Source organism: Castor canadensis, chromosome 12, assembly GCF_047511655.1.
Source record: "Castor canadensis chromosome 12, mCasCan1.hap1v2, whole genome shotgun sequence".
NCBI lineage: Eukaryota > Metazoa > Chordata > Mammalia > Rodentia > Castoridae > Castor > Castor canadensis.
The window spans coordinates 51,951,610-51,965,997 of record NC_133397.1 but is presented as its reverse complement, the minus strand read 5'-3'; the positions used below and the strand labels follow the sequence as shown (position 1 = coordinate 51,965,997).

Sequence of the window (14,388 nt, the reverse complement as noted above, 5' to 3'; positions counted from 1 at the left end):
TTTCAAGCTTCCTTGCTATGAGACTATATTAGGTATCCATGTGTCAGAAACCTCAGTCTTTGGGGAGTGTCTTAGAAGCCCTTCCTTGAAGCACAAAGGGCTTCATCTTGTTAAGTAGCCAAGACCAGAAACATTATAGTTACTATAATTCTGTCCTGGGACATTGACTTTCTTGATCTATGTTTTATTTATCCTAGTCTGTTTATTTATTTTTTAAATTAAGGTGAGATCTTTAAAAAATATGACTTCTATATTCATCTGTAAGGATTGAATGTACATGATGTAAAATTTCACAGAATTTTATCATCTTCATTATTATCATCTTGTAATTATTTTTCAATCTTCTTTCTGACTATCTTAACTTATTTTTGCAATGAAATGGAAATGCAGGTGAAAATAATAAATAAATATATGCCTCCTGATGCATATGATCTATTCTTTTGAATAGCATCAGAAATAGTAAATGTTGCTTCTTTGAGGGTAAATATAATATTTGGAAATAACTTATTTGTGTTACATAATGTTGATTTAACTTGCTGTGTGGCCTTGACCATGTTATTTAATCTCCCTGTACCAGTTTTTCCTGAGCTGTAGAGTGAAGGAGTCATACTTTTCAATCATTAGGGGTCTTTCTAACTCTTAAAAGCTGTGGTCTGGAAAATATTTAGTTATTTGACAGTTCAGAGATTTACACTAATCCCCTTGTTGTTATTTGAGTATTCCTTTTTTTCATTGGATATCCATGTGTGTGATGGCTATGTGTATGGAGGGAGGAGGTTATAGGTTTGAAGAGTCAAAGATTGATTATGACTTTGAGATACCATCTTGTCCAGTCTCTGACTTTAGACCAAACCATATCCAAAATTATCTAAACAGATAGAGACTATTGTACTTGGAAATTCACAACTTTTGGAGTTTCTTTCTTTTTTTTTAGAGAATTCCTTCTCAAGGTTAAACTGAATCTTTCATATAGTCCTCTAGTTATTCCAGTTGTCGTCTCTCTCATTCTCCTTGGAGATGGATGAGCACATCACTAAGTATGAAATATGAAACTTGAAAATGTGAAGAATCTATAAGATTCTTGCATAAAATCTATAAGAAAAGGCCAATGAGGAATAATAGATAGATGTTAAATAAAAGAACATCTTTTCTAGAAAGAGAGAGAAGAAAAGAGAGGATGGAAGAGAAGAGGAATTGGAAAAGGAAAGAGAAAAGAAGGAGGAGGAAGAGGAAAAAAAAAAGATAACGGTTAAAAAGTCTACCTACCTACCCATCCATGATCTATTTACGTACCTATGGGTACATCTAAGCCAATAGCAAAAAGCATTCCCCTCTGATGTGTCTATCCCCTTGTTATGTTAGTGTTTCTGTTTTCTAACACAGAGATGTCTGAGCAGTCATCCATGCTAATACTAGACATACCACCCAACAAAACACACAGAAGTGTGAATCTGAGGGCCATTTAACACTGTAAGTTTCTCCCTTGTATAACAATTATGGAAACACACATGCTAGTTGACAATGCAGAGCATACTATGTGAATGTGAACAGTGCTCCCTTGGCCTCATAATTCTTCTTTTATGGCTCACAATGCACATGTTCAGAGGACATTACACCCAACCTTCTCACATGGGGACCTACCTCCCAGCTGGATGTTGTCTAGCACTGTCCATAAGTACACTCATATTGTTTGAACCAATATTGGCTCATTGTGCCTAGAACTTGAGTTTTAGTCTCCAAATACATGCTGCTTTGTTTCTTGGTTTGGAGGTTGGCTTTTATTATTTTATTTTACTATTTAATTAATTATTTCCACCTGCAGTAGTTGAGGAACATCATCGTACTTAAGTTAAGAAAGGTGCCTGTGGCCTTTCAGTTCCCTGGCAAGGGTGGGAGTAGACTACATTTCCCTATGAACACCACACTTACTAGGAACAGAGGAGCATCTAAGAAGATAATTTTTTTTTTTTGTAGTACTGGATTTTGAACTCAGAGTCTTGAGCTTACTAAGCAAGTACTCTACCACTTGAGCAATGGCTCTAGTCCTTTGGCTTTTACTTTGCTTTTGAGATAAGGTCTCCTACTCTGTCAGGTTGACCTCAGACATTGATCGTCCTATTTCCACCTCCTGAGTAGCTGGGATTATAGATATATACCACTATGCCCAGCCAAGGCAGATTTTTTTAAAACTTACTTTTTCCTGGTTATGTTCTCCAGAATACTACTTTCCTTGCAGAAATGGGTTTCTAAAAACCTGCTGTCTTTCCAGGGAGTCCAAGAGAGAAGGCTAGAAGCTGGTCATTGTAGGCTGACTACCTCAGTTTGTGTTAGTGGCTAGATGTGTGACCTTGAGGAACCATACTTGATCACTTATGGGGATATAGGGAGAGCTGTTGTGAGGAATCAATTAGAAAAGCTATGAAGAGTACTTTACAAAATGTCTGGTACATACTAAGTGCTCAGGGTAAGAAACATTAGGATGCTTTGGCAGGAATCTGGAAAGTGCAATTAAGACTGACTGGGGGCAGCGAGTTAGCGCTGAAGCCTCAGTTGAAAGCAAAATCTGATGCGTTACTACCCTTGACCCTCATTCACATCAGCCATATGAGGACAGACTCCAAGTCCATGACACAGATGGATTGTACCCCTCATTGGCAAGGCTGAGCCCTAGACTCAAGAGAACCCACCTTGCTCATGCAGTTGTTCTAGGGATAGACGAGTAAAACTGGAAGACTGTACATTGGGAGTTTTAAGAGATTGATACAAACTATTCATGCTTCCAGCTAGGCATTGGGTGTTGCACCATGTATTAGTCCACTTTCTCCTCCTAATCTCACAATACTGCAGACCAGGCAAAAAAAAGAGCTATCACTCATGGTTTTGGAGGTCCAGGGTCAAGAGCACACATGTGGTGATGGTCTTGCTGGCAGAACCCCAAGGCATGTAGGTCAGCACCAGGCTAGAGGTAGTGTGCTTCTCCTCATCTCGCTCCTTCTTATACGGTCACCAGGATTCAGTCACGGGCCCTCCATCATAATGATGTCATTCAATCCCAAGCACAGGTCCCATCTCTAAACACAACAGATTAAGTTTCCAACCTATTTACAAATCACAACAGGGATTAAATTTCAACACACCAAGCTTTGGGGGACACATCCAAACCATATTCAAATCATGGCACAACTTATTTCCTTAAAGGTGTTCAGGTTACAAAATGTAAGCAATGAGTTTATGAGTGTGAACAGAGGTACAAAGGGCTTTGAACTTGAGCTCCTGTTCATGCTGACAGGAAGGGAAACAGCCAAGATTTAAGTTGGCCATCAGAGTCCAAACTCTTCAGGTGGGTTCTCCACTTTTGCTCCAGGATTGTTCCCAAGACCATGATCTTACAAAGCAAATGGTACTTTGTTGTTTAAGGTTGATTTCATGAAGAAGAGAAAAATAAAGAAGGATGGTGAGGGAGAAGAAAGGAGAAATGGAATGTTGTCATTGCTAGTAGTAGTCAAACGGATTTTAGTTACTATTAAATTAAAATTACAACTGATTTGAACTGACAATTTCTTTCCTTTGAAGCATTCTGGTATACATGGTAAATACCTAATTTAGCAGATTTAGAAATTCTCAGTGACGTGTCATTAACAAGCATATCCTCAAAGCCACGTGCGCACAGGTATACTTCAGGATGCACAGGCATCTCTATTGCATTTCGTGTTTTTTTCTTTTATTTCTGCTTTTGTTTGTTTGTTTTGTTTGTATAACCTCTCAAATCCAGCTGCAGCCTGTTCTTTTTAACATCAGTCTTGTTTCTCCTCCACCCATATCCCTAATTCTCTTTTTGCACAATGAGGTCTCAGGGGTGTGGAGGCAGGGCGATGGCAGGAAAACACTATTCGATTATAACATTTTATAGGTTGTCAAAGCTCTAATGACATTAGCCACCTAACTGCAAGGTAAAAACCTTTGTGATGTCACATAACAGGTTGCCATGGGCTTGACAAACCTTTGTGAAATCAACAAGAGAAAGGAGCTGAAAATACCCACAAAACAGCTCTGTTCTCCACCCCCTGGTGCCTATCACCACCCATGGACAGTCTCTTCCTGCTTATTAGCCCCTGGAGGGCATTTTTAATATAAAATATATATAAAGTCTTCCCAAATCAGAAAGGTCTCCAAGTCTCAAATTTAATTGGAATGGAAAATGCTAACTAATTGGCATCAAAATTTGATTTGTGGGAGAAACCTCCTTTTTGTTGGAAACACAACAGTGTGTCTGGGAATACAAGCCCAGCCCTTCAAAAATCATCTGTGAGCACCGTCACCGAGGAATCAATTAAAGTTGATTTGGCATATCTGCTCTTGACAAATATAAAGAAATCTCTGATTAGGCGGAGACGAAAAGCAGCTTTCTCCTTCTTGCTCTCTCTTCCTCTCTCTTTCCTCTGCCTCTTCCTCTCTTCTCCTCATTTCCCTTTAAAGGCAGTAGGTGTCAGAAGGGGGTGGGTAGTGATATGCAAAACACGGCCTCCATAACCAAAGTAGCCTGCAAAATTAGGTGTCAGCATGCAAAGCTTATTGATGTATGAATGCGGAAAATGAAAGGCGGCAGTAGACAGCCGGGGCTAAAGGTGAGACAGGCACAGCGAGAGCAGCTGTAGATCCACGTCAAGGTGTTGCTATAGGAGCTCGGGTTTTTTCTGGAGGGCCACAGCCTAACAAGGTAAGCCTGGCCACGAAATGATGGAACAATACAATATAGACACACACAGTGTGAATACCAAATAAATTGACGTGGTTTCTCTCTGCCCCCCCCACTCCTCCCACCCTTCTACCCCCTTTCAAAGTATGCCTGTGTATTCATTAATAAATTCATATTCTCAGTTTTCAATAAAAGAAGAAAATGCAGTGTAAACTGGAGTTACTTAGTGACACCCACCTCATTGCTTTTTATTGTTGCTTGCAGCTACGAAGCCTTCACAGTGCACTAGTAGAATTTATTACTGTCTGTCTCTGTGGCAAGTTGGCGAAGTGCGCCTTTTGAAGAAAATTGACCCACACTTCATGAATATGATGAAAAATGCCAATAACACTACAAAGACGAAGCTCTTGACATTACTCTGCAAAGAGCTAAAAGACAGTAATGAAAGTATTGCAATTACAAATCATTACCTCCTCTCTAGCCAATCGCCAGCTTCCCTCCTCCTTTTTTTTTTTTTTGGACCACTCTCAGGCTCTGCTGGCTGCCCCAGGTGCTGTTTTGCACAGCATGATGGGAAATGTAAGGTGTGTGAAGGCTCCAGCTGACTTCTCAAAGAAAAGAAAGGAGGCAAAAGGCAGAGAAAAGAAGGGTGGAAAAGACTGTGATAAAAGTAAGTGCCCCTGGAAAAAAGAGATGAAAAAAAATGAAAGTCTTAAAGCAAGGAGTCAGAAGGTCATGACCTTATTGTGTGGCCTCTTCTATTTGAAAAGTAGAATTAAGAACACCCCACCTATTATTTCTTTGCTAAAACTGTTCTCTCTTGGTTGGGTTTCTATTAGTCTGACTTAAGAGACAATAACTTTAAACTTTTCTGTTTTATTATTTGTTAGAAATCTAAGTCAGACCATTGATACATGAATATCAAAAAATATATGAATGTGTTGTCAACATAAGAGGCTGGCCTATTTTTTTATGTTAAAAGTGATGCTGAAAAAGACAGAATGAAAGACAGAGTAACTGCAGACTTTCACATATCTTTTTTTTTTGGCGCTACTGGGACTTTGACTCAAGGCCTTTTGCTTGCCAGGCTGGCTCTCTACCACTTGAGCTACACCCCCAGTCCTTTTTGTTCACATTATTTTTCGAATAGGGTCTCACTGTTATGCCCAGGTTAGCTTGGATTATGATCCTCCTATTTAAACTTCCTGCTTGCTGGGGTGAAAGGTCTGTACCACTGCACTCAACTTTGTATTGGTTGAGATGGATTCTCATAAACTTTTTGCCTGAAATGGTCTTGGACAGCAATTTTCCCTATTTCTGCCTCTTGAGTAGCTAGGTTACTAAGTGAGCCCTGCCCAGCTCACTTTTATATATCATATATAAGGCATTTGTCCTTATTGTTTGGACAGTTTTGTGATGAGTACCTTCAGAGTCTCAGCATGCTTTCTTTTTCACTGATTAGGGATGTGTGTGGAGGGGGTGTATGAATAGAAGGATTTCCTGACTTGACAAACAATACAACTCTTTCTTTGTGTGTATGTGTGAGTGTGTGTGTGGTAGTGGGGTTTGAACTCACAGCTTGAGCCAAGGCCCTAGACCTTTTTGTTTTAGCTATTTTTCAGATAGGGTCTCAAGCTTTTGCCCAGCCCTGGATCTCAGTCCTCCTATGTACACCTCCCACATAGCTGATATTATAGCCAGGTGGCACCACATCCAGTTTTTTGCTGAGATGGGTCTTGCTAACTTTTTGCCTAGGTTGGCTTCAAACCATGAACTTCCCTCTCTCTACCTCTCAAGTAGCTGGGATTACAGATGTGAACCACCATGACTGGCCAAATCCCTATTCTTAGGAGATAGCAGGGCTCATTTGACCTACAAAGATGGAAGAATTAATATTCTGCTTCTTTTGTGACAGCGACTATTAAAAACCACAGAAGTTTAGGCTGTGCATGGTGGTTCACCCTTGTAAGACCAGCTACATAGGAGACAGAGGAAGAAAGATTGCTGTCCAATGCCAGCCCTAGGGAAAAGAGAGGCCCTATCTGAAAAATAATGGAATAAAAGGGCTGGGGCATGTCTTAAGTGGTAGAGCACTTGCCTAATAAGCATGAGGACCTGAGCTCAAACTTCAGTACCACTAAAATAAACAAAACAAAACAAACAAACAAACCAACCTTGTAAATTTATAGAGAATGTATAAAGTCAGAAATAGAATCAGAGAAGAATTTATGAAGAAAAGAAACTGACAGCCTCAGGAACTGCCTTGGGAGGAGAAGAAACAGACCATGGACAATACGGGGCCCTAATTATTTGATTCTGAGATGGTCTTTTTTGCCTCTAGAGCCCCTCCATTTCCTGCTGGAAACTCTACTAATGGAAGATTAGGTTTAGTTCTACAATATCTCATTAACAGGGCAAATTGTTCTACGAAGGGTAGGAAGCTATTCATTTACAACTTTGTATGAAATTGCTACATCAGATTTGTTTTCCTTATAAAATCTAGCTGAATATTTAAATAGTCAGAGGACCCAAGGCATTTTGTATGAAGACATTAAAGTAGGTAGAGGTGTATGTCTAGGTGGGTGTGGCCAGTGTGGAATTTTGAATATTCTGGAAGAATTCACACTTTTAGTATAGAGTAGGTACTGTGAGCTATGAGGCAAGGATAATAGGTGGCCATGTTTGCTAGATACTTATGAACTTGACGAGCAACCAGGGCCATCAGACCCACTGTCCTTCCTTTGTGCAAGAAAATATGTACTACCAATGGTAAACTTTTATAGGTTTTATTTAATCTTTTTAATAATCTTTTATGTCTATCAGCTCATTTGTTTATAGTACTACTTAGAGCATCAGGTGCAACAATTTCTGTTTGTGGGCCACATTGTCAGCTAAGAATCTGTTTCAGGGATAATATTAGCCATCATCACGCCTTTCAACTTTGTCTATTACCAATAGAATAAATTTTCATCTGTATTGCATTTCAGAATCCTTCTCATACTTGGGTTCCAAGGGAGCTCCTATCAGTGGGTCAAAGTTGTTATTCTTGGGTTCACCAGTTAATTCAATCTCAATATCTCTATCAAAACATTCTTTCTAGGTGTAGTGAATGACCAATGCATCTGTTGATGGGAAAATCAAATATTTGGGTAGTTACATTATTAACATAAGTACCCATCTCCCATCATTCAATCCTTCAATCTACATAATAGTGAGTGCCTATTATTTGCCTGGACCTCTTCTGGGCAATCACTGAACCTCTACAAGGTTTGACAATAAAGCAGAACCTAGGAACTACACAATCTGATACACAACTGGAAACTGGCCTACCAAAGAGCAGGGTCATCCAGATGGAAGATAAAATTAGAAGGATCTGCCATTGTTTGTTAGGTAACAGCACAATAGGAGAGTTCTACAGAAGCAACTACAAGCTAGCACTGGGACTCCTGACTAGAACTTGGATTAGTATTTCATGGAAGCTTTGATTTACATTTTAAAAACTATAATTGCATTAAACAATTAGAAATGGACATAGATGAATAAGAGTATAGTAATTGTTAAATATTAGAGCCTGAGATTTGCACATAAATTATAAATTGTATGTCTACAAATATCCATGCCACTAAATTTGTCCTACCATCAAAAGATTTTGTATGTGCTCTTCTACCTTCTGCATGAGTGAGTCCATGCTAAATTCTTTTCCTTTTGTAAACTGCGGTAGAATGAGGCTAAAAATGGAAGTCAAATGGGTTGTTTAAGAAAGTGTACTACGTTTATATCCCTGGGTCTAGTCTAGTACGTAGCACATAACTGGAGCTTTAATAGATGATGATTGGATCAAATTGTTCAGAGGATCAGAGGAAATGGGAGTTTCTTTACCGGTTGATTTTCAGGTCTAGTCCATTGTCCTTAAAAAGTTTAGCATAGAATCTGGAAAAAGGCAGACACTCAGTGGATGTTTGAGAAATGCAAGTGAATTTGATATGGCACTAGAGAGCTTATGTGAAAGGACAAGGACTGATAACTATATATTATGGACCCAGATATTCAATAAATGTTGTTAACTGCTCATAAATATAGGCTTCCTCCTCCTTTTTTCTTTTTTTTAGTTGTTTTATTATTCATATGTGCGTACAAGGCTTGGGTCATTTCTCCCCCCTGCCCCCACCCCCTCCCTTACCACCCATTCCGCCCCCTCCCTGTCCTCCCCACCCCCTCAATACCCGGCAGAAACTATTTTGCCCTTATCTCTAATTTTGTTGAAGAGAGAGTATAAGCAATAATAGGAAGGAACAAGTGTTTTTGCTGGTTGAGATAAGGATAGCTATACAGGGAGTTGACTCACAATTTCCTGTGCGTGTGTGTTACCTTCTAGGTTAATTCTTTTTGATCTAACCTTTTCTCTAGTTCTTGGTCCCCTTTTCCTATTGGCCTCAGTTGCTTTTAAGGTATCCACTTTAGTTTCTCTGCATTAAGGGCAACAAATGCTTTATACCAGAGTGATCCAGCATGTGAGTTAGGCTAACACCTGGTTAGGGTGATGTAACAAAAAGTGCTAACATTTCACTAGTCAAGCACACCAGAAGTTTATTTCTCACTTTAAGACAATCTTACATGAGTGTTCCTGGTTTTCAGGAAGCTTCCCTCCATATAGAACAAGACCTCTTCAATCTAGACATCTTGCTATCCTCTAAAGTCTTGGAGTCTTCTGTAACCAACCAACAGACAGAGGAAGAAAGTGTTTCAAATACACAAAGTGGAGCTCCTCACATTCTACCTATAAGGACCCCTACAGGGCCTAGCTGCTGAAGGTTGGATGGTAGGAGTAGGGCTGGGCACCAACTTCACACCCTGTGGAATTCAAGCTGGGATGTTTGGAAGATGACCAGCCATCTTGTACACAGAGGCAGGAGAGCCTCAGGCAGTGGTTAGTAGTGGCAGCTTCAAGGGTAATGTTCAACCAGTCAGAGGTTCCCTAACTTCTGCTACAGAGAGAAATTTCATCATTAGTAATCGGCTTATCTTCCTACAACTGTTCACTCAAGTTTTAAAAATGTGAAGAAACAATAATACATTCACATTACAGAAAGTGGTGAGAGATGCTAAACCCTTGGGTATGTCATGGAAAAAAGCAAATTGTAAGATGATAGACTTTAGAATTAGTGCTGGATCATTCTCAATGCCCAGGTCCCATGTAGAATAAATGTCAAAAAGAGTAGTGTGTTCTCAGGAAGCTGATGGAGCTATTTAGGAGAGGCCATTCCTCCCAGGCTTAGGCCTGTTTGTCAGGTACTATTGAAAAGGTGATGTTCCAAGACACCCTTGCCTTTACCACTCTGCCTTAGTTTAGCTTCCCTGAGAAAACTCTCACAAGCATTTCCCAATGTCTATTTGCTCTGGAGGTAGCAAGGTTTTCCACCTTGCATGCATCAATTGTAGCAACACCATCTCTGTCTTCTGACTAGGGTTGGTCTTGGTGGGAAACAGAGGGAAACTCTGAGAATCATTAGCATGGACTAGGGTCTGACATGCCCCTACATGTAGCTGAAACAGCAATGTTGAAGTAGAAGGTCATCAGCAAGGGTGTTGGAAAGACTGGGACTCCTTTTGGGCTAAAACAAACATCTCTACTCTTCTCATAATCTTTGTCAGCTTAATCTGTGTTAAAACTGTCATTCAAAAAGTTATGGGGATGGTTTGATTCTAGCTTCGGAGTGCTTTCATGGGTTCATTAGCTTTACATCTTGAACTTGAATTTGCTGTAAATGTTCTGATTGGTTTTCAGCAAGTCTGGCAACTTTTTTTATGAGTGGGCCAGTGGGCTACTTTGATTTCTAAGGGACGGGGGTGGGCGTTGAGCTCAGGAGGAGGCCTGTTTTATTTGCTACAAGCACCGCACTTCGTGGTGGAAATAAACACTGAGATTATTGAAAGAATGTAGAGACTTGTTGGCAGTTCTGGGTCAAGGTAAGTCAGTAGTTATATATTTTTTCTGTTTAGAATTACAGCAGGGAGAGGCTGGCTGCAGGTGCTCAGAAGACTGGCTATAACTTCTTGTTCCTTGGCCAAAGAAATTTGAATGGGATTGTATACATGGATTCTAATATCTCAGGCCATTTACTTGCTTTGTAAGTAATGCAGTTCCCCTCTTAAGTTTTGCATTTGCTCTAAACTAGATGACCATGGCTAATGCTTTTTAATATCTAAGCCTTGTACATCTAGTGCTTGGTTAATAACAGGGAAAAAGCTCTGGCGACTCACCTTGACCTCAAGAGGAAAAAAACATCCTTTTAATAATCTGGGAGTTTATTTGGATCGAAGGCATACTGCATGTTACACAATCTTCTTGGAGAGCTGCACAGGTCAAAAAAGTGGCACCCTTGTTTTTTATGAAGTCAGAAAAGATGTATAGGGGCCAGGCTTGCTGCCTCTATGGGAGCCTTCAAATTCATCTTTAATACGTAACCCACTAGCAGAGCAGAAACCCTCGATAAGTTTAATGGGCTTTTCTCTGAGAACTTATCAAAATGTGTAACCTTTGGCACAATTAACGTTAAAGGTACATTTCTAAATGTGCTCAGAAAAGAGTGTCCACCTATATTTTAGGAGTCAGCCCACAATCTCTTATATCTTATCATTTTAAACCTTCTTCCTAATGCTAAACTGGGAAAAACTTGAGGGTAGGAACAGAGCATCAATCAGTACTGGACGCTGAGTCAGATGAGTTGAACAAATGAGTGGCTTTCCCATTCACTGAAGGTTCTCACACAGGGACAATCTTGCCCTCAGGCAATATTAAGAAATATCTGGAGAAATTTTTGGTTGTCGCAACTGGGAGGGAAGCATGGGTGTTACTGTGGGTTGAGGGCAAGAATGCTTCTAATAGCCAACAGTGATTAGGATAGGCCCACAACAGAGGCATCTGGCTCAAAATGTCAATAGTGCTGCGGTTGAGAAACTCAGCCACACACATCCCACAATACCACATGCACTCAGAATATCTGGAAGATGGCTGCTGGTCTTTGGAAGATCTAGTTGCCAAATATTTATTAAACATTTCTTTCACTTGAAGTTCAACAGAAGTACTACCCAGAAAGCCTTCTCTGTTTTTACAGTCCTTATCTTCCTCTCCTATCCCCTCCCCATTTTCCAATACCCATGAAAATAATAAGAGCATATTGCAAGAGGATATGCCTGGAGTCAAAGTACAGCTCTTTATAGTTACTAATTTAATCACAGCCATATCTTTTCTGTACTATTCCTTCTGAAGATAAATATGTTTATTCCTCAAGTGCTGCCCTGCACAGCTTGGGAAGCCCTTTGGAGATGGCATTGAAGGTAAAGAAACACATTCACAGGGTGTTTACTCTAATGATGCTCTCAGAAGCATTTGGGATTTTTTAAACATATGCTTCCAACATCTCTCTCTCTCTTTTCACATTGCTGCTAAATTGTGGAAAAGCTGTAAATAGAAATAATGGACTTGGTTTATTTTTAATTAGAAGGCTGCTTGCTGCTTATAGCTGCAATCGTGACACTACCAAGAATGTCTTCCTGTCATTTGGAAGGAAAGAATGGAGAGTTCCTAAGGGTTTAAACTTAAGCCAGTTTACCTGAGTCTGTTGGTCTCTGTACCCCTGAAAAGCCAATGCCTTTCAGTGGCATGTGACCATAGGATGGTCTCTGTATTACTTAAAAATGAGTTAGATGTAGCAGGAAATGCTACTGATTCTGCCAAAAGAAACATTTTGAACTGCTATTCTATTTCTCATTTTTCTTCATGTTCAGTTGCTGACATCTATCTCTCAGTTCACTGAAATGAATAGGGTTATATTTAAGTTTGTTGTTTTTCAAGAACGTTTCTGTTTAATTTTTAGGCAAGTAAGTAGGAGTAATGTTATCATTTTGGTCACTATCTCTCAAATAAGCTTTATTCTGGGAATAAAAATTTAACCATAGATAATATTCATGAAGCTTAGTTTTTTTTCTTCCACAGCTATAAGATAATGTAGATGAAAACAAGCCTAGTATCCCACTATTTTAGTATACCCTAGATTGTCAGGAGTCTTCACGTTTGTTTTCTCAACCTTGTACACACACACACATGCACAATAATGTCCAGGGGGGGCAATGCCCTGGTGGTAGGGTAGGAAGGAAGGGGCCACAAGAAGATCTACCACTAGGCCCATGTGTTCCTTCAAATGCTGCTTTGAAAAAGGTCTCTCTTTTCCCCTGATATTTGACTCCCCCAGCCCCCAGCTGGGTCAACATTTTCTATTCTGCAAGGGAATACCAAGCTTAAAGTATAATGATCTATGGAGAGAAAACTTACTGCTGTATGTTCACACTATAGTGAGGATGTCTAAGAAGAGAATTTCATAGAAGAAGAGAATCGGTATGTTTAGTGATGCCTAATTAAGCTTAAATGGAAATGTTGGGAGGTAAATGGATTTACAAACAGGAAGATGTTAACAAATGATTTAGAACTGTGCTGTCCAATATGGTGACTGCTAGCCACATGTGGATGCTGAGCTCTTGAAATGGTACTCATTGAATTGAGATATAATGTAAGTATAAAATGTGCACTAGATTTCAAAGACTTAGTATGAATAAGTGTAAAATATTCAATAACATTTTATACAGATGACATATTGAAGTGGTTATATGTTGGCTGTGTTGCCTTAGATAAATATTATAAATTTAATTTTATCTATTTCTTTTTGTTTCTTTAGTGTGGTTGCAGATGTGGCTCACATTTGTGACTTGCCTTGTATTTCTATTGGACCACGCTGCTTTAGAATGTGCCTAAGAATTGCCCTCCAGAATACATTTCCATGGCCAAAAGGTAAAAGTTTTAAATTTGTCACGGTTTGGTTTATCCCAAACTGTGCTGTATGTTCAAGTTCCATGAATAATAGATGCCAATGTCATATAAGAGCCCTAGGGCAGGGGTTGAGAATCTTGGGTAACTGAGCCATTCAGGGGGTCAGTGGGAAGATTTTTTTTTTATATCTCTGAAGGCTAATGTTAAATGCAAAGGTGTTTTGTATGTGAATTCATTGAGGAGCAGTCTCTTGGTTTTCTTCAGGTTTTCTGAAAGATCCCTGACCAAAACTTGCAAAGTAAAACTCAGGGACCACTGATCCTGTAGAATCAAAGGGTGACTGGTGTCTCCCCGCAGGGTTGGGGACTGTGGTGGAATTACTTGGATCTCAACTTAAGAACACTATCCCAAAGCGAGGATCTCAAAAGAAGTCCTGTCACTCCTTTGTTCTTACTCCTCAACAGGTTCCTAATGCCTTCAGAATAAAGCTTCAATCTCCTAGGATGGATTAATAATCTGTGAATCTAGTATCCCTAGATTGTTAGGAATCTTCATGTTTTATATCTTGTCAGGTTTCATATCTATGTATATTCCAGCTGCAAAATGGATGCAGCTTGATGTTCTCAGATTCTAACTTCCATTTAAAATGAAAATGCTCTTTTGTCTTTTTTAAATTCTTTCTTGTCAACTTCCACCCATTTAAAGTCTCCTCAGCATTAAGTTATAAAGCAGGATGGGGAGAATGTACTTGCTTATTTCTTATGGCACTAATATATCAAATAAGTAAAGACTTCCACTATAAAATATAGTGGAAATCAAAAACAAATGATAATGAAAATTTTGAGAAATGCTAAACTAGTAAACATGA

General features: G+C 39.4%; 1 long non-coding RNA gene across 1 annotated transcript in view; it reads left to right on the top strand.

The window, feature by feature from the left end:
- LOC141415036 (uncharacterized) overlaps positions 1–13,589 on the top strand; it is a 78,955-nt gene extending 65,366 nt beyond the window's left edge. Inside the window, exon 4 of the long non-coding RNA XR_012440061.1 lies at positions 13,429–13,589. This is a non-coding gene — a long non-coding RNA (uncharacterized lncRNA). The remainder of the gene's footprint in view (positions 1–13,428) is intronic.
- Positions 13,590–14,388: the final 799 nt, after the last annotated feature.